Source organism: Eumetopias jubatus, unplaced genomic scaffold, assembly GCF_037043125.1.
Source record: "Eumetopias jubatus isolate StellerSeaLion01/CBP00866 unplaced genomic scaffold, mEumJub1_p1.0 scaffold_1, whole genome shotgun sequence".
NCBI classification, from domain to species: Eukaryota; Metazoa; Chordata; class Mammalia; order Carnivora; family Otariidae; genus Eumetopias; species Eumetopias jubatus.
Window position 1 is genome coordinate 125,356,448 of NW_028274807.1, and position 17,110 is coordinate 125,373,557.

Sequence of the window (17,110 nt, forward strand, 5' to 3'; positions counted from 1 at the left end):
ACCTGACCATCTGCATTCCTGCTGCCCCTTGCTCTTCAAGAGCCCTAGAAAAGAGAAGGTGTGAAGAGGAAGCTGGCCAGCCCGCGCCTGGCCGGAGGCTCCATGGTCCCTGGACACAATGGCCATGTGGCAATAGGAAGGTCACGAGGGGGCTCCCAGGGCCCGCTCTTGGGTGCCCTGGGGGGAGGGCTAGAGGGCGGGAGACAATGCAGCAGCCCTGCCGCCTGAGTCTGAGGCTGTGAGGCCTCCGACTCCATGCTCCCGACGGGCCTGCGGGCCAGTTCAGTCTAGGGAGTCGCTGGCCCTCTAGGCCCTCTCAGAGTCTGGGCTTCAGGCCCCGGCCTGCACTTTCACGGGGAGCTTCAAGAGGCTGCTAGGCCCTTGGGGGGGGGGGGGTGGCCTTGGTGATAGCCCTAAAGACCCGGGCAGGGAGGCCAGGCAGGGAGGAGTGCAAATACCATAGTGCCAAGGAGACTCATGAAATAACAGGGCTCTGCCAGCCCCCAAGGCTCCCTACCAGCAAAGCCCACACAGGGGACCTCCACCCGCTCCGGGAGCCGCTTCTGTGTTTGTATGCATCCCATCTTCCTTCCTGCCTGTCTCTGACATGAGAGACCCCTGGGGTCCTGCCATCCACGCTGGCTCCAGCCCTAGGAGCCCCAGCTGCCCCGTGGCCCTCAGCAGCACCTCAGGCCCGTGTTGCCATGGCAACAGCGGCAAGGCTGGCTCCTTCCTGCAAGGGCAGCCTAGAGGGAAGGAGGGAAAGGCCCTGCGTGGCCACTGCAGCCCCCTCCCAGCATGAGGAGCCCCTGCAGGGGCTCCCCGCCTCCTGGCTGCTCCGCTCTGCAGCCCCTCCCGTCTCCACACCCTCACCCCGAGAGCGGGCACTGGCCCAGCACCCCCCACCACCACCCGCCCCCCCCCACCAACTACTGTTCTAAATGTCTTCAGGTTCAGCGACAGCCAGGCCAGCCAGATGCTCACGCCTTCTCTGCCTTCATCCTCACATTTGTGTATTCAGCAAATGTTCATGGGGCACTTAATTAGCACGGGGCTCTGTGCTCAATGCCGGGGTTATGGAGGGAACCAGGGGGTCCTGCCTCTGCCATCTCAGAGCTCAGGGTGGGCAGCAGCAGCCTCCCCCGAACAGGCCTGCCTAAAGTTCCCTGGAACTTCAGTCCCGCATCTCCCCAAAGGTCCCTGCTGCCACCCAGCTTGGACCTGGCCCAGAGCCATGTGACAGGGGTGCCCAGGCTGGGGGCCCTGGAACACCAGGGTAGAACACCATGGGGGTCTGGGCTCTCCCCTGGACTGTGTCCCGTGCCCTCTGGCAGGCTCTGCCTCCTAAGCCTTTGGCACAGTTGACACGCATGCCTGGAAAATGCACAAAGGCCCCAGAGGCGGAACCGCGGTGCACTAACTACGACAGGAAAACAAGGGGAGTTCTTACACACCAAAAACAGCCTTTTTCCACACCTTTGACTTTATGGGCTGAAAGAAAGGTGCTGTGTTTTATCCAAATAGTGTCTTCTATGACTCATGTCACTCCCTGGACCCAGAGCCATGGCTAGCCCCGATGAGAACATATATCTTTTCTAAAATAATATAACTAATCAGTACATTCTGGAGCAGGCAGAGGATGCCACCTGGCACAGTAGGAGTTGCCCAGGAACCAAGCCCAGGCCCCACCTGCAGAGCAACCGCGCGCCCCTCCCTCTGCGTTAACCAGACCCCCCCTTCCTAAAGACAGCTGTAGGCACAGTCAGAAATCACCTGTATTTCTTTCCACTGAAGTAAAAATACATGAAATGAAATCCAATCTTCATGAATTTTCACACGCATGCTGCTCAAGGTAGAATTCGGGGTTGCATTTCGAAGCCTTTTATTCAAATCCCCATCTTTGTTTCCTGGTCCTGGAGTCCCCGCGACCGGTGGAATGGCTCGCGCGCCCCCTGGTGCCCAAAACGCGGAGCTGCCGGCGAGCAGCACTGCGCGGCCGAGTCGCCCGCCAGGGTTTTTTACGCAGAATTTGAAATATGCTGCTGAGATGTTTATGTTCAGTTCATTGGGTGCTTCCTCGTGTGCACACGGAGCACATCTCTGCCACGCGCAAGCTGTGAGGCGAGCTTGGGGCCTGCTGGCCGCGTGAGAAGACACAGCATGTAATACTGGGGAGTCTTTTGCCGGGAAATCGCGCCTTGAAACGCAAACACTGGATATGGGACTGGAAGGGACAGCTCTGACCGCTCTCGTTACTACGCAGGTGAAGGACCGAGACTGATCACACTCAGGGCTTTGGCTGGCAAGTCCTGGGATGACAGCCCTCAGGCCACAGGCAGAAGGGTGCAGAGAAGGTCGGGGAGGGTGCCGGAGTGGGGGGCAAATGGGCTACAACCACAACTGCAATTAACTCCTTTCAGCTTGTTTCCGACGCGCCAGCAGCACAGCTGGACTCCGTTTCAATCTGATTATGATCATCGTGAGTTCCCCATATGCTGCATTGTCCCACCAAGACAGACTCCTCAGGGCCTGCTGAGATTAAAAGGAAATAAATAGATTAACTGAAGCATGAACGATTTAGGCTAGACATAAAGAACTATTTCCTGTTTTTAAGCAGGAGGGGCAAGGTGCCAAGAAAGTTTGTGGAATCCTCTTCTCAAAGGACTTGAAATGTAAAAAAGTTTCCCCAGTGGTCTGGGTTTGAGATGCTATGCTAACTGGAAGGATAAATTCTCTCTAAACCAGTTCATCCTTGAAGTACACTAGATCGCCCCCAGCAAACATGAGGTGAACAGCATTGCCACATGCTTTGCTGTTAACAGTGTGTTCAGAGGTGATGGGCGTCCGTGTCCCACATCAGTTTTATCTGGGGTCTATCATTTCTTTTCATTTGGAATAAGTAGCTGGAAATCTTAAGAGGTGATTACTTTTCATAACGTGTGTGTTGAGTTGTGTGGGCCAGTGGCTGTTGAGTATGCTTTCCCCACATTGTTGCTGGTGTTGTTTTTCAATAAAATTTATATTCATTTTTATCCAACAATGTAATTATCGATCTGTTCTTATCACTGCTCTCACAAGGGGTAAAAAAATAGGAAAAAACACTTTCATGTTCAAAGGGAGCCCTAGGAGAAAAAAAAAAAAAAATCAATGTCCCAGCCATTTGAATGTGATAGGGAGATGCAAATGGAATGTCAGGCAAATAGCTATTTCACATTAAAGAAAACATAATTAGGTTACCTCCAGCCCCTCTCTGGCTCACATGCCTTTGAAGAACATGAAGGCAGTGTTTCTTTCATTGAATCTTGTTTAACTTGAAATTTTTCAAGTCAATCTTAATTTCTGTTATTAGTAGAAGAAAAGAATGTACCCAAAATGCCTATCAGCCTACATTTTTTTGTTGTTTTGAGTATCTATTTTTTGATTTTCATATACATACAGAAACTTTCCAGCAGGTTACCTAAACAGATTATTCATAAATTAGACATTTAGGGAAATAGAGAAAATGAACATCCAGGCACCTCTGAGAAGCTGCCGTAACCATGGAGACCATTCTCGTAGCTGTAGTGTGAAGGACAGAAAGAACTGTGTTCTCTAGTCTGGCCTTGTAGCATCATCCCTCCCTGCTGGACCCACAAACGTGAGCTCCCCCCGTCCCGTCCCCCGGGACATGTCTCTGGAGGAAGGAAGCGCACGGGTGGACCATGTCTTGAACAGCATATTAAGGAGAAGTCAGAAGAAAGCCTCCCGCATTCATAGGAGGAGGAACTCTTAAATTATTAGAACAGTCTGAGAATGCCAACCCCGAGGCTGGAATGGATGACCTCTAACGTCCCTTCCAGTCCAGAGAGTTTGTGATGCTGTGTCTCTGGGAACAGATGCTGGCAGGTGGTAGACCTGGGATTGTCAGTTTCGGAACATCTGAAGGGCCCTGCTGTGTTAAGAGCCTGCCCTGCAGCCCCCAGCAGACTGCACTGCTGTTTCCTCTCTTGCCTGAGGGCAAGGGGCTGGAGAAAACCCAGCAGAGAGACCAAAGGGAAAGCAACAGCCCCTGACAGGATGCTGCTTCTCTCTGATTTTGCAAGCAGAACGAAAGAAAACTAAAAGTCAGGCAGCGATCGGGATGCCTTCCCTTAGATATCCCACGGGCATCCCCAAATCAAAAGATACTGAACCGAAGTCACTTTTCTCCCCCACATTACCTCCAACTCCTCCTGGGTCCCCAACAAAGTAAATACATCCCCATCCCCCAGGTACCTCAGTCAGACTCGTGATGGTCACTAGTGACTCCTTCATTCCCCGCAGTGATGAAATCTGGTCCATTCTGACCCACTCTCCCAGCCCCACATCCACCCTACTCCCACAGCCTTTGCCATAATTTGAGCCTTCCTCATCTCTCAGCTCCGCTGTGGGGATTGCTTTCCACGATGATATGAGGACCCACCACCACCACCTGCTCCATGACTCCCCATGTTTCTTCTTATAAGAACACCAGGACTATTGTTGTGTTACGACAAGGTTTCCATGAAAGCCTTCCAGAAGAAGTTCACCATCTCTGGAGAAAGCATAATTTGTGTCAGGTCCTGATGGAAAATGTGGGTCTTCAAGCAAAAACTGATTTTAACAGAAAGGCAGAAACTCCTCCTTTTTCTGGACTCTGAAGAGGCCAGGTGCTGAGGTCTTCACTCCCGGCTGGTGCTGTGTAGGGTGGCTCATAGCAGCACAGCCAAAGGAGGACCTGTGACAAGGTGAGTGGTGGAGCCCAGCCTGAAGGTTAGCAAGCTACACCTTGTAAATCAGATTATCCACATCCGTGGCTCATAGATTTCCCTGTTCTCCTCCTGGAAACAACAACAGTATTGATCATATGTTCAAATGTGCCAGGTGGACTCCCTGGCAAACAGATGCTGAGACAGAGTTAGGAACACAAACAGGGTACTAGAGGGTAATACCTGCGAAAGATAAAGGAGGAGGAAGCAGGATCAGGTAGAGAGAACTTCAGACAGTGGTCCAAGTCTCAGACAATGCAACAGAAGAGTCCCTTGTGTAGAAATGGCCAGGCCCTAGAGACCCCAGTCTGCTCAGTCATTGGCTACAGGCTGACCAAGAAGAACTTGGCCTCCGTTCAAAAGCTAAGATAAGCCACATATCTGGTTTCTGATCCAGCATGTAAAAAGCCTAGAAGCCATCACTCCCTCCAACAGGTAAAAAGCTGACAAACTGAAAAATCAACAACTCTTCTTATATCTGTAGGAGAAGTGAAGTCACAAGGTAAACCTCTGCCCCCTTCCCCAGACTGGAGAGACTGACAGGTGATACCGAGATTCACAACCCACCAGAGCAGAAACCTCCATGGAAACCATGGCCTGAGTAAGAAAACCTGAATTGTAATTGACAAATTGCTGGGGCTCAATGTGGACAGCTTTGAGAGTTGAAAACTCTCCAGGGGGACCCAGTTATCAGGACCCCCACATTTTTGTGAGTTTTATCTCCTGGATCTCTACCAAGTCTCACAGTGAATATCAGGGGAAAATCCCCTCATGCTTCTGGGGTGAGGGGAATGGGTCCATCTGCAAGCAGAAAATTAGTAAGGACATAGTTGAACTCAACACCACCCCCAAACTACTAGATATAATTGGCATCTATAGATTACTTCAATCCAACATCAGATTACATATTCTTTCCAAACTTCACCAAGATAGACCACATTCTGGGCCATAAAGCACACCCCCATCCGATTGAAAGAATAGAAGTCACACATGTCTGCTCTTAGACCACAGTGGAATTAAACTAGACATCAGTAACAGAAAGATAACTGAAAAATCCCAAAATATTTGCTGATTGAAGAACACACTTCCAAATAGCTAATGCATCAAAGAAGAAATCTCAAGAAAAATTTTAAAATATTTTGAACTACCTGAAAATGAAAACACAACTTATCAAAATTTGAGAGATGTAGCAAAAGCTCTCTTTAGAAGGAAATTTAGAGCATTGAAGGCATATATTAGAAAAGAAGAAGGCTCTCAAATCAATAATCTAAGCTTCCACATTAAGAAACTAGAAAGAAGAGCAAAGTAAGCAAAAGACAAATAATTTAAAAAGAGCGGAAATCAATAAATTGAAAACAAGAACTCAATAGAGAAAATCAGCAAAATCAAAAGCTTGGTTCTTTGAAAAGATCAATAACATCCATAAGCTTCTAGCCAGGTTAGCTAAGAGAAAAAGAAAGGACACAATTACCAATATCAGAAGTGAAAGAGGGGTTATCACTGCAGATCCCATGCACATTAAAAAGATAATAAAGGAATACTACGAGTAACTCTATGCCCCCAAATTTGATAACCTAGGTTATCAAATGGTCCAATTCCTTGAAAGACACAACCTGCCAAAATTCACACAAGAAGAAATAGGTGATCTGAGTAGGCATACTATCTTTTAAAGAAATCGAGTCAATAATCAATAACCCTCACAAAGAAAGCACCAGGCCCAGATGGGTTCATTGGTGAATTCCACCCAACACTTAAGGAAGAAATTACACCAATTTTCTACAACCTCTTTCAGAAGATAAAAGCAGAAGGCCTACTTCCTAACTCATCTGAGGCTGGCATTATCCTAATACCAAAACCAAACATATTATAAGAAAAGAAAACAACAGACTAATATCTCTCATGAACATAGATATAAAAATCCTCCAAAAACTAGCAAATTGAATCTAACAATGTATAAAAGCTAAGGCAGACCCTGAAGGCACTGCTAGCTGAAAGCTCTCAGCTACCTGATGTACTCCTTGTGGATAATCAAGTTCTCTCTTGAAGGGAAAGCTGAGTAGCACACCTCTGTGTCTGCCACAAAGGATTCAGAAAAGATTGGGTGCAGGTTCTAGGGGTGGGGCAGCAGATCCCAAAGCCATCTGGGATCCAGTGATCACTGGTGAGAGGCCACCAAATTGTTTGTCAAAGGGACAGTGGTGGGCTCTGTATCTGGCTGTCTCTGTGCAAGAGGAATGCATCCTCCAAGGGCCGCCTTCAAGGTACTGGGGACTAATTTGACAAAGGCAGCTTTTTCCTTCCCTCTCCTCCTTGGCCTCCTGGTTCCTGTCACCCAGGGCAGCCTCAACTCTAAAGCCAGAAGGATCTGCTCATGTTACACTCTTACTTAAAACCTGCCCCAAACTCCCCCACTGTCCAAGAGGTGACTCAGTTCCCCACTGTCTTAGTCTGTTCTGGCTGTTGTAACAGAATACCATAGACAAGGTGGCTAATAAACAGCAGAAATTCATTGCTTACCGTTCTAGAGGCTGGGAAGCTGACATCAAGTCATTTGCTGATCCCGTGTTTGATGAGAACCCACTTCCTGATTCATAGATGGTTGCCTTCTCCTTGTGTCCTCACATGGTGGAAGGGACAAGCTTACTCTCTGGAGTTTATAAGGACACTAATCCCATCCATGAGAGCTCACCCTCATGACCTAATCACCTTCCAAAGGCCCTGCCTCCAAACACCATCATATGGGAGATTCAGTCTCAACCCATGAATTTTGGGGGGCATACAAACATTCAATCTATCATCCCCCCTCTGGCTTCACACTGCTTTCTCTCATGACTCTCCATGAGATCCCTTTTGCAAAAATCAACCACATGACACGAGACGGGCCATGGACCCTCACACTACCATGCTTTTCACACATGCTGATCCTTCTCATTAGGACGCCCTTCCCTCCATCTCTGTCTGGAGAAGCTCTGCTTGGTCTTCAGGGATCTGCACCAGCCCCTATCTGCCCACCCTCCATGTTCATGTAGCACTTTGTTAGCTCATCTGTTAAGCAGGTACTTTCTGCATGATTCATGTGATTGAGAGGGTTCTTGGAGGTTCGAGCACTTGGTTACAAATTGTTTGAACACAGTTCAATTTTTCTCCATGGCACAAAATAGGGGTTTGGTAAATGTTTGGCAAGTGTTTCATTAGGAAAACAGAGGGGAAAGATGAAGACAGGACCAGCGAAGTAACATAACTCAGCAGCCCAATAACAATTCACTGACGTTTGTTGAAATGTGTTTCCAATTCACCAAGACTGGCCCCTGTGCCTTTTGCCCAGCTCTGGGCACCACGGCCTGAACTGTGAGTAGAAGCCAAGATGTCTCCGGGAGGGCTACACCCCAGGAAGGGCTGGGAAACTGGGGCAGGGGGAGATACTGGAATGACCACCCTGTTTGTGACTGCAGGTGGCAGGGGGTAGTCAGGACTCTTTGGCCATGAGTAACTTTATGAAATTGCCTTTTCCCTACCTAATTGTGGTTCCTGCCCCAGATTTCCCCTCCAGGACTCTGTTTGAAGGAGATTCTATAACCTAAGCTGGGGGTGCTTCTGTTTGGCAGCACACAAATGTAGCTAACGGCATCCGCCAGTCCTACCCATACCCGTCCAAACAGTCAGCTGCCAAACCACAGGGCCAGGGATGGTCTAGGCCTCCTGACACCTCTGGGCTCCAGGGGGATGCCACCCAACATACCCACTTGGAGCACACAAATGCACGCAAGCATGCGGCTTCAGGAAGAAGGAGCCCAGGTGGGATTTGCTCGCTGTTTCATCTCCATGACTAAATGACATCTGCATTTAGAATAAATGATCAATACATTTTTGAAGTGAACATCAATTTGTCATTTCAGAAGTGAATTCATAGGTCACTGGATTTATTTACATGGCTGTTGACCAAACAGGCTGTTGAGTTAACAACATCCTAAAGAGTCATTTCTCTCTTTCTCTCAACTAACTACAAAAGCATATGCCCAGGAGCGAGTTTCTCTGCCCCGGTGGGGAATGTCTGTTTACAGGAAGACAGAAACGGCCACCCGCTGGGAGTGCTCATGCTGTTTGCCCAAGGAAGCCATCAGGGCCCCAACCGATCAGAGGAGAGCCCTTCTTCCCCAGGAACACCCCCCACCCCCCCCACCCACCCCCACCCACCCCACCCCCGCCGCCCCGGGCCTGTGCCAAGACTGCTTTGTTTCCATCAGGAGGGAGGGCTGGCTGCCTCACTGACAGAAAGAATCAGCCATCACTTCACCGGGCTGGGCAGGGAGTGAGGCGGTGGCGCCTGCCCCAGGGTGGCAGGGACGACTGCGGAGAAGCCTGTGGGCTCGGGGCACGGCAGCAGTCACAGCCACAAAGCGCCGGGCTGCGGATGAATGAAGTATGGATGTTGGGAGTGAGGGCCCTGGCAGCTCCCACACGGACAAAGCAGGGGGACGGGGGTCGGGGTGGGGGGGTCGAGGAGACGTTCATTTAAAACGAAATCACCACAGGATAACAAATTACTCCCTGAAAACTTGGCTGATGTATTTGTATGTATGTGAACACCAAGGGGATCAGAAAAATTAACATTTTATTATACTGTAAAAAATTAAATGTGGCCAAGACGCCCAAGACATTTGGAAGCTGTCCCCTCCCCTGCCCATATCCTTTGTGATGGCTCCGCCCTTGGGAACTGCAGGCGAGCGTGGGCACCATGAACCCTTTGGCATCCATTTCTTTAGCATCCGATCTCTTCCACCTCCCAGGAGAGACACAGTGAAGAGAACACGTTAACCTGATTGCGGGAGGAAATCTGCTCTGTCAGTAAAACTTCACTTGACATTTTTAAAGCTCCGCGAGAGTGTTAAAAGTCCATTTTAAAAAGAAGAGGATGGGTATCTTTCTGGAAAGATGGCCTCTTAGCTGCTGGTCCCCTGTTTGACTGAAAGCTGTCTTGCGCCGTCAGGAGCCATTAATGTATGATTGAAGCCTCGGTTCCTTTCTGTAAACATTGGTTTGACTTGGGGAAGCCCTGCAGCTAGCTGGAGACCCCTCCTCACTAAGCTCTGGCCGGCCCCGAGACCTCTGGCCCCGTCTGCCAACATCAGGCTGGCATAAGCGCGGCACGAACCCTCAGCCAGCCCCAAGTTACTGATCCTCCCAGTCCTGGTTTCCTCAGCAGTGAGCTGGGGATCATCAGCGCACCCACCATGCAAGTTTCCCACGAGGACTGGATGAGTCAGCACGAATGCAGTAAGCATACCTGCCTGGTGGATGTCAGCTGTCCCCACGGCCACACCATCGGTGTCCGCAGCGTTAGGAGGGTGAGACTGAAGGGCCATGTGTTGTGCCGTGGCTTGAATCCGAAGGTCACAGGCCCCTCCTGAAATCATAGCCGTCACTGATGCCAGCCTCTAAAAGAAGACATCCCGTCTCCAACACTTGGCCACCTGCCTCTTCTAGAATCTTCCAGAGACCAGGAGTTCATCACTCCATGAAACAGCTGTCCCATTAATGGACACCTTTGTTAAAAGACCCTCCCTATATGTAACTGCCTTAAATTCAAGCAGTTGCGCCACTCCACCCACTGGTCCATGAATATTACCCACTGTAATATTCCAAGGTGACCACACAGCAGGCGTCCTGAGCCACCAGTAAAAAACCCAGCTCATCTGGGGGTTCTGGGAGCTGGCTGGAACAGCCGCCAACTACCTAGATAAGGCAGGAGAGCCCAAAGAGAGGGAAAGAAGAAGAAAATCTCCCACTCAAGAGAGCCTGCAAATCAGCATCTGAAACCATATGAAGTAAAGTAAATGTTAGAGAGAAAAGATACGCAATCTGCGTCCTGTATGGTGAGACCGCCCCAAGCCCTCATCCCACGTAATGCCCTGCATCCGGCCACCTGGCTTATATCCTCCAAGCATTTCTTCTCTGAGAAAACTGACCAACCCAAGAAAAAGACCCACAGGTACAATCTATGGGCAGCACTCCAGTGACAGGACCAGAACCCTATCTGACCGCCTCTAGGAATCCCTCCCCACACACACACATGCACACACTCACATGCAGGCAAGCGCACACGTGCGCACACGTGCACACACACACACACACACACACACACGAGTTTGCGAGTGCATCTTGGTGGTTTTCAAATGCATCCACAGATTCTTTGGTACTCCTCTCTTCCTAAGGTGGAGCCTAGTTCCCATCCCCTTAAGTGGGAGCTATACTTAGTGACTCTCTTCTAACAAATAGAATGTGACAGAAATTACAGTGTGTGATGTTCAAGATTAGGACCTATAAGGCATTACCGCTTCCTCCTGTAAAGCAAGAACGGAGTGCACTGGGACCAGGAAGCTCCTACAGAAAGGAGGGACAAGGAGATGGCAAGAAGGACGGTAATGGAACAAATCTGGAGAACAGCCGCACGGCAAGGAGGATGGACCAACCTAGAAAGGAGGCACATCGTAGGAAAAAACAAAATGGGACCGATGACTCAGTTACCGGATACAGGTGACTCCACTGGGGCTATTTTAACGACATGGAGGAGTTTGCGGGACTATTTGGTGAAAGCTATGTTGAAAACAAAGCAAATGCTGATTTCATGAAGAAAGATTGTACCCAAAAAATCATATTAATCATAGTATACTACGTGTGGATATTTATAGGGTCATAACAATGTAAATGTCAAGTACCGATGATGCATTAGATGCTGTGTTTGGACATCTCATGCCATTCCAGCCCCAGCCCCCTTTCCTGTCTCCCAGTTTTGAGGATGAGGTAGCAAATTCTTCCTTTCTCTCAGTAATGTTTAGTGGATTTTTGTGGAGCCTTGCATATCTTTTATTAGGTACATTTCTAGGTATTTACAGGTATATTTTCATGATGTGGTAATGGTATCAATTTTAAAGTGCATTTTCTTTTTTTTTAATTGTTTTTTCTAATTGTTTCTAGCATATAGACATATGAGTATACTACGTGAAATCATGCTGTGTGTTCTTTGTGGATATGTACAAATCCAAAAATATAGTTGTGAGGTGTTAACACCAACACCAGGATAGCAATTGCTTCTGGAAACAGAAGAAAGGCATGGAAGTAGACCAAAACAAAGATGTTTTCAGTAATCTTTTATTCTATGTAAGGTTTGAGGAATATATGATGAAATGTTGGCTTTTGTTAAATTCAGGGGGAAAGAAATCATCCATGTCACCATTTTTTTAAAAAGAGGGGTGTGCCTGAGGGGCGCAGTCGGTTGAGCGTCCAACTCTTGGTTTCGGCTTGGGCTGTGATCTCGGGGTTGTGAGAGCAAGCCCCACATTGGGCTCCATGCTCAGTGCAGAGTCTGCTTGAGATTCTCTCTCTCCCTCTGCCTCTGCCCCTCTCTCTCGTGTTCTCTCTCAAATCAATAAATAAATCTTTAAAAAAACAAAAGAATCTTTGCCTAACCTAGGGTCTCAAAGATTTTCTCCTGTTTTCTTCTAGAAGTTTTATAGCTTTAGCTCTTAATAGAAGTCACTATTGCAAAATGAACCCCATTCTCCATGGAGGATGGAACGAACACATGGTGGGTGACCAGCCTCTGTGGCATCAGTTTTCCCTGGAGCCCTACAGACAAGGAAGATGGCTCCTCCCCCTACTGTGCCTTCCCTACCCCCTTTCCCAGGGGTCTTGCCTGTGGTAGGGAACCTGCCCCCCCATCACCCTTATCACCCCAACACTGGTGTGGGCAGAGGTTGCAAACTTTACTGCTCAGCATGCGCAGTGTTAAAAAAAAAAAAAGGTTTTATCAGTGCCAACATTTAAAAATCAGGAAAATCACATCAAAATCTGGCCAGCTTTTCTCAAGTAGCCCGTGAACATTACAGGGGACTGAGTTGCAGTGCCCTCTTTGGACTAGCTGGCTGTCCAGGTCACCCCACACCTGCCCCTCCCACTGTCTCCCAGAGCCTGAGAGCTTGCTTTCCTACAGCTGCCCTCTTTGAGGCTACCGGCAAGGCTCCATCTACAGCTTCGCCATCCTCTCCCTTTTCAGCAGCTCACCTGGCCTCCTGACAGCCTTGCTGAGCCAGGGTCAGAGTCCACACTCTGCACCGAGGAAACTGCCCAAGGGCGTACAGCTGCTAAGTGGTCCGCTGGCTTTGAGACTCTCCCCCTCCGCTCTCAGACTCATTTCACTGGGCCCCATCGCCCTGAGCACTGACGCTATCTTTAAGCACTGGTGATGCCAATCGCTAAGGGCGCAGGTGTGTTATGAGGCTGCCGTGCGCACCTGTCAGAGGTTCTGGGAGCATGAAGGGAGCTGGGGTCTGTGTCACCTGCGCTGGGATCTGCGGGGAGTAGCAGGAGCTCAGGCTTCTGAGATGAGGGGTTTGCTTGATTAAATGTTTGATGAATGAACTAATAAATGGATAGCTGTCGTCTGAGTAGGCCACATATGTTTAACCATTAATCAAAATAGATTTTAGGGGCACCTGGGTGGCTCAGATGGTTAAGCGTCTGCCTTCGGCTCAGGTCATGATCTCAGGGTCCTGGGATCGAGTCCCGCATCAGGCTCCCTGCTGCCTCTGCCCCCCCCACCCCTCTCTCTCTCTGACTCTCATGAATAAATAAATAAAACATTTAAAAAAAATAGATTTTAACTGCAGAAATATTTCAGCTGAGGCATATCAAGGAAGAAGAAGAAGGGCAAGCCTATGACATGCCAGAACCCATGCCAGGCCCCGCCACGAGGTCTCATCTCATGGCTGAACATTTCGGAGAGGACCTCGCATGAAAAGCGTCGACGGTAATATCTGTACAACCCTCTGGGGTAAAAAGGGGAGGATTTAAAGGTGTCTGTATGGGACAAAATTCATTACATCTTCTCTGCAATATGTAATTATGATGATAAAAATAATACGCTAGTAGTAGAAGAGACATTGAATTTATATAAAACTTCCAATATGATCTTTTTTTAAAAAAAATTTAATGAAAACCTTGAGCTTTCTTTTGTGACTTTAACTTTTTATATGAGGATTTACGCTTTGAAATTGTTAAAGACAATTCCTGATCAAGGTGTTTTTAATTAACAATGTCTTTAAATTCTTCCTTGTTCACCTTGATGAGAAATTTTGCAAAGTAGTGATAATGTTCTTTACAACATTAATTTGAAAATTATAATACAGATCGTATTTAAAGACTAATTGCAATTTCTCTTCTTTCATTGACAAATTTATCGTTGAAGTTTCTAGTAATATTATGGATAGACCTTTAACCCAATCAAACATTTTTAAATCTAGTGTTAATGTGAAACTCTAATTTGGACAACTTCTGAATCTTGGAGTGGTCAGCCTGTAGGTAGCTTGGGGTAAGGCGTGCCAGGGTACACCAGCAGAGAGCTATGACTATCTGACCTTTGCCGGACAATAATTTTCGCCTTGTTTGCAGTATTTAAGTATTCATTTCTTGAGATTCCAGAAAGATTGAGACTGTTGGATTGTTTTGTGAAGACAGAGATTTGGGTCTGCCGTCTAGAGTTGCACCCAAAAGAACATCACCTGGCCCCTCCTACATCAACCACCCCCAAACTGTCCCTTGCCCCACAGTCTCCAGATGGCTGCACTTGGGCTGCAAATTCTCCTTGGGTGCACAGAGCTCCAGATCCTCCAGTGTGCCATTGGGCCCTTGCCCACAGTGGACAGTGGCACCCTCGGCAGCTCTGTCGATGATGTCCGAGTGGTCCAGCTTCTCCGTGGTCACATGCCCATCCCAGGCTCGACCTGGCTGCCCCAAATGCTGACGGCTTCCAAGACCCCAGGGACCCCAATAACCCAGGTAGAATGCTCTGGCCTGCCAGTGCACAACACTAGTTCTCCAAGATGCCCAAAAGTATGCCATGAATAAAAAAAATTAAAAAATTAAAAATGTTCCCTTGTGTAAGTTGGTGATACTAAGGACAAATACTGTCCCCTCAGGCACCTGGGTGGCTCAGTTAGTTAAGCGTCTGCCTTCAGCTCAGGTCATGATCTCAGGGTCCTGGGATCGAGCCCCGCATGGGGGAGGGGCTGGGGGCAGGGAGCCTGTTTCTCCCTCTCCTCCCCGCTTGTGCTCTCTCTCGCTATCTCTGTCACTATCTCTGTCTCTCTCTCAAATAAATAAATAAAATCGAAACAAAAAAATGAAATAAACAAAAATTAAAAAAAACCAAATACTACCCCCCCTGTAGCAGTGAATGTTCGCAGAGAACCAGACTGACCAGGTATGACATAAATGATAAGAAAGCTCTAAGCCTCTAAAATTCTTAACCTGGAGTTCACAGACCCCCTACCAACAGGTCCAAGGACAGAATTTGGGGCTCCATGAACTTGGATGGGAAAAACTGACATCCTAATTCTCAACAAGATCTTAAATGAAATTTGGTTTTTATTCCATTAGGAATATAAGCCATAAACCACAGCAACTACGAGGACCTGGAGCTTTATTCCAATAGAAATCAGTTATTTTCTTATCTCACTACGCTTGTTGTAGACATCTCAAAATATTTTCATATTTCTTTGAGGCTACCGGCAAGGCTCCATCTACAGCTTCACCAACCTCTTCCCTTCTCAGCAGCTCACCTGGCCTCCTGACGGCCACTGGGGTTTTGTTATTTAATGAGTTACTAAAGAAGCATATATAATACCATATCACAAATGTTTTTTCTTCGGTTTTGATAACAGAACGTCAAAATAATTGGTTTTCCTTTTAACACTACATATTTTATGCATTTAGTCATTGTTTTGAGGGGTCCATAGGTTTCACCACTCTGCCACAGAAGTCCCTGGCACACAAAAGGTTAAGAACTCTAAGTGTCAGGGCATCTGGGTTGTTAAGCATCTGCCTTCAGCTCAGGTCATGATCCCGGGGGTTCTGGGATCGAGCCTCGCATTGCATCGCATCGGGCTCCCTGCTCCGCGGGAAGCCTGCTTCTCCCTCTCCCACTGCCCCTGCTTGTGTTCCCTCTCTCACTGTGCCTTTTTCTGTCAAATTAAAAAAGAGAGAGAGAGAGAGAGAGAGAGAGAGAACTCTAAGTGTCTAGGGCCACCAGCTCCCAGTGATCTGGAAAGCAATAGGGGAGGCAGGGGGAGGGTGGAGGGATCTTGGCCAGTGAAAGGAAGAGAGGCAGTTCTCCCACTTCTATCCTGGCTCTAGGGGATATGATATGCAGCATTTCCCATTCTGCTTTGGCATATTTCTAAGGAACATGTATTAACGCTGAAAAATTTCAGATCTCTGGAAGACAGTTTGAAAAATATGGATTTAGGAAATGACTTAGCCTGAGAAGATTGGAATTGCCTGGTGTTGTTTAAAAACGTTTTCGTATTAAGACTTTTTGGAGCAAAATAAAAAGATCAGGTGATGCCTTCTTAATCTACAAATGGTAGCTCATGCAGGAGGTAGCAGGCTGAATGTACCAGCCATCTAGAAATGTTCCTATCTTTTGCTCATGGTCCAGGACTTGTTAATATGAATAGGTTAGGATTCCATGCTGGGCTGAGGGCCTGTCAGCCAGGAGGGAGCTCACTGGGGAAACCACGGGGCCCAGCCACCGCTCTGTTAGGTTATCGGGTGACTTGCACATATGGAGTATATGCTCCTGCTGGGAGCAGGCCATATACTCCACCATGGTTGAAGAAACTAATTGAGGGGCGCCTGGATGGCTCAGTTGGTTAAGCATTGGACTCTTGATTTCTACTCAGGTCATGATCTCAGGATGGTGGGATCGAGCCCTGTGTTGGGCTCTACGCTCAGCAGGGAGAATGCTTAGGATTCTCTCTCCCTCTCCCTCTGCCCCTCCCTCTCACTCTCTGTCTCTCTCAAATAAATAAATAAATCTTTTTAAAAAATAAAATTCGTTAATTGAAAAAAAAAGAAATTAATTGGTAGAAAACACTTGTCTTGTTTGTGGCATGGAATTTGAGGCTGAGGACCCATGTGTTCTAGATTGCAGAAAGATTCAGGGACTGGTGAGTTATTTTAGTTCATGCTATCCATCCGGAGCAAAACAAATCCAAGAGATGGCCTACAGAGAGGCCCTCCTTGCTTCCCCAAGCCAGTGCCATGGGAATTAGGACAGCTCTGGGAACTGACAACTAGCTCAGCTGCGCTAGATGCCTCCCAAAGGAGTGGTTGTTCCATGAAAGCACTGGGCAAACTAGTGTCAAATGGTCTTAGCTGATCTGTGTTCCATAGCTGAAGAAATGAGCGGGTTTATGTAATGCATCTGGCTTTTCTTTCTCTATTTTTCCCAGTCATGCTTGGAGAGATATTGGAGGATTTGCCAAGCAGTGTTAGGGCACAAGTCC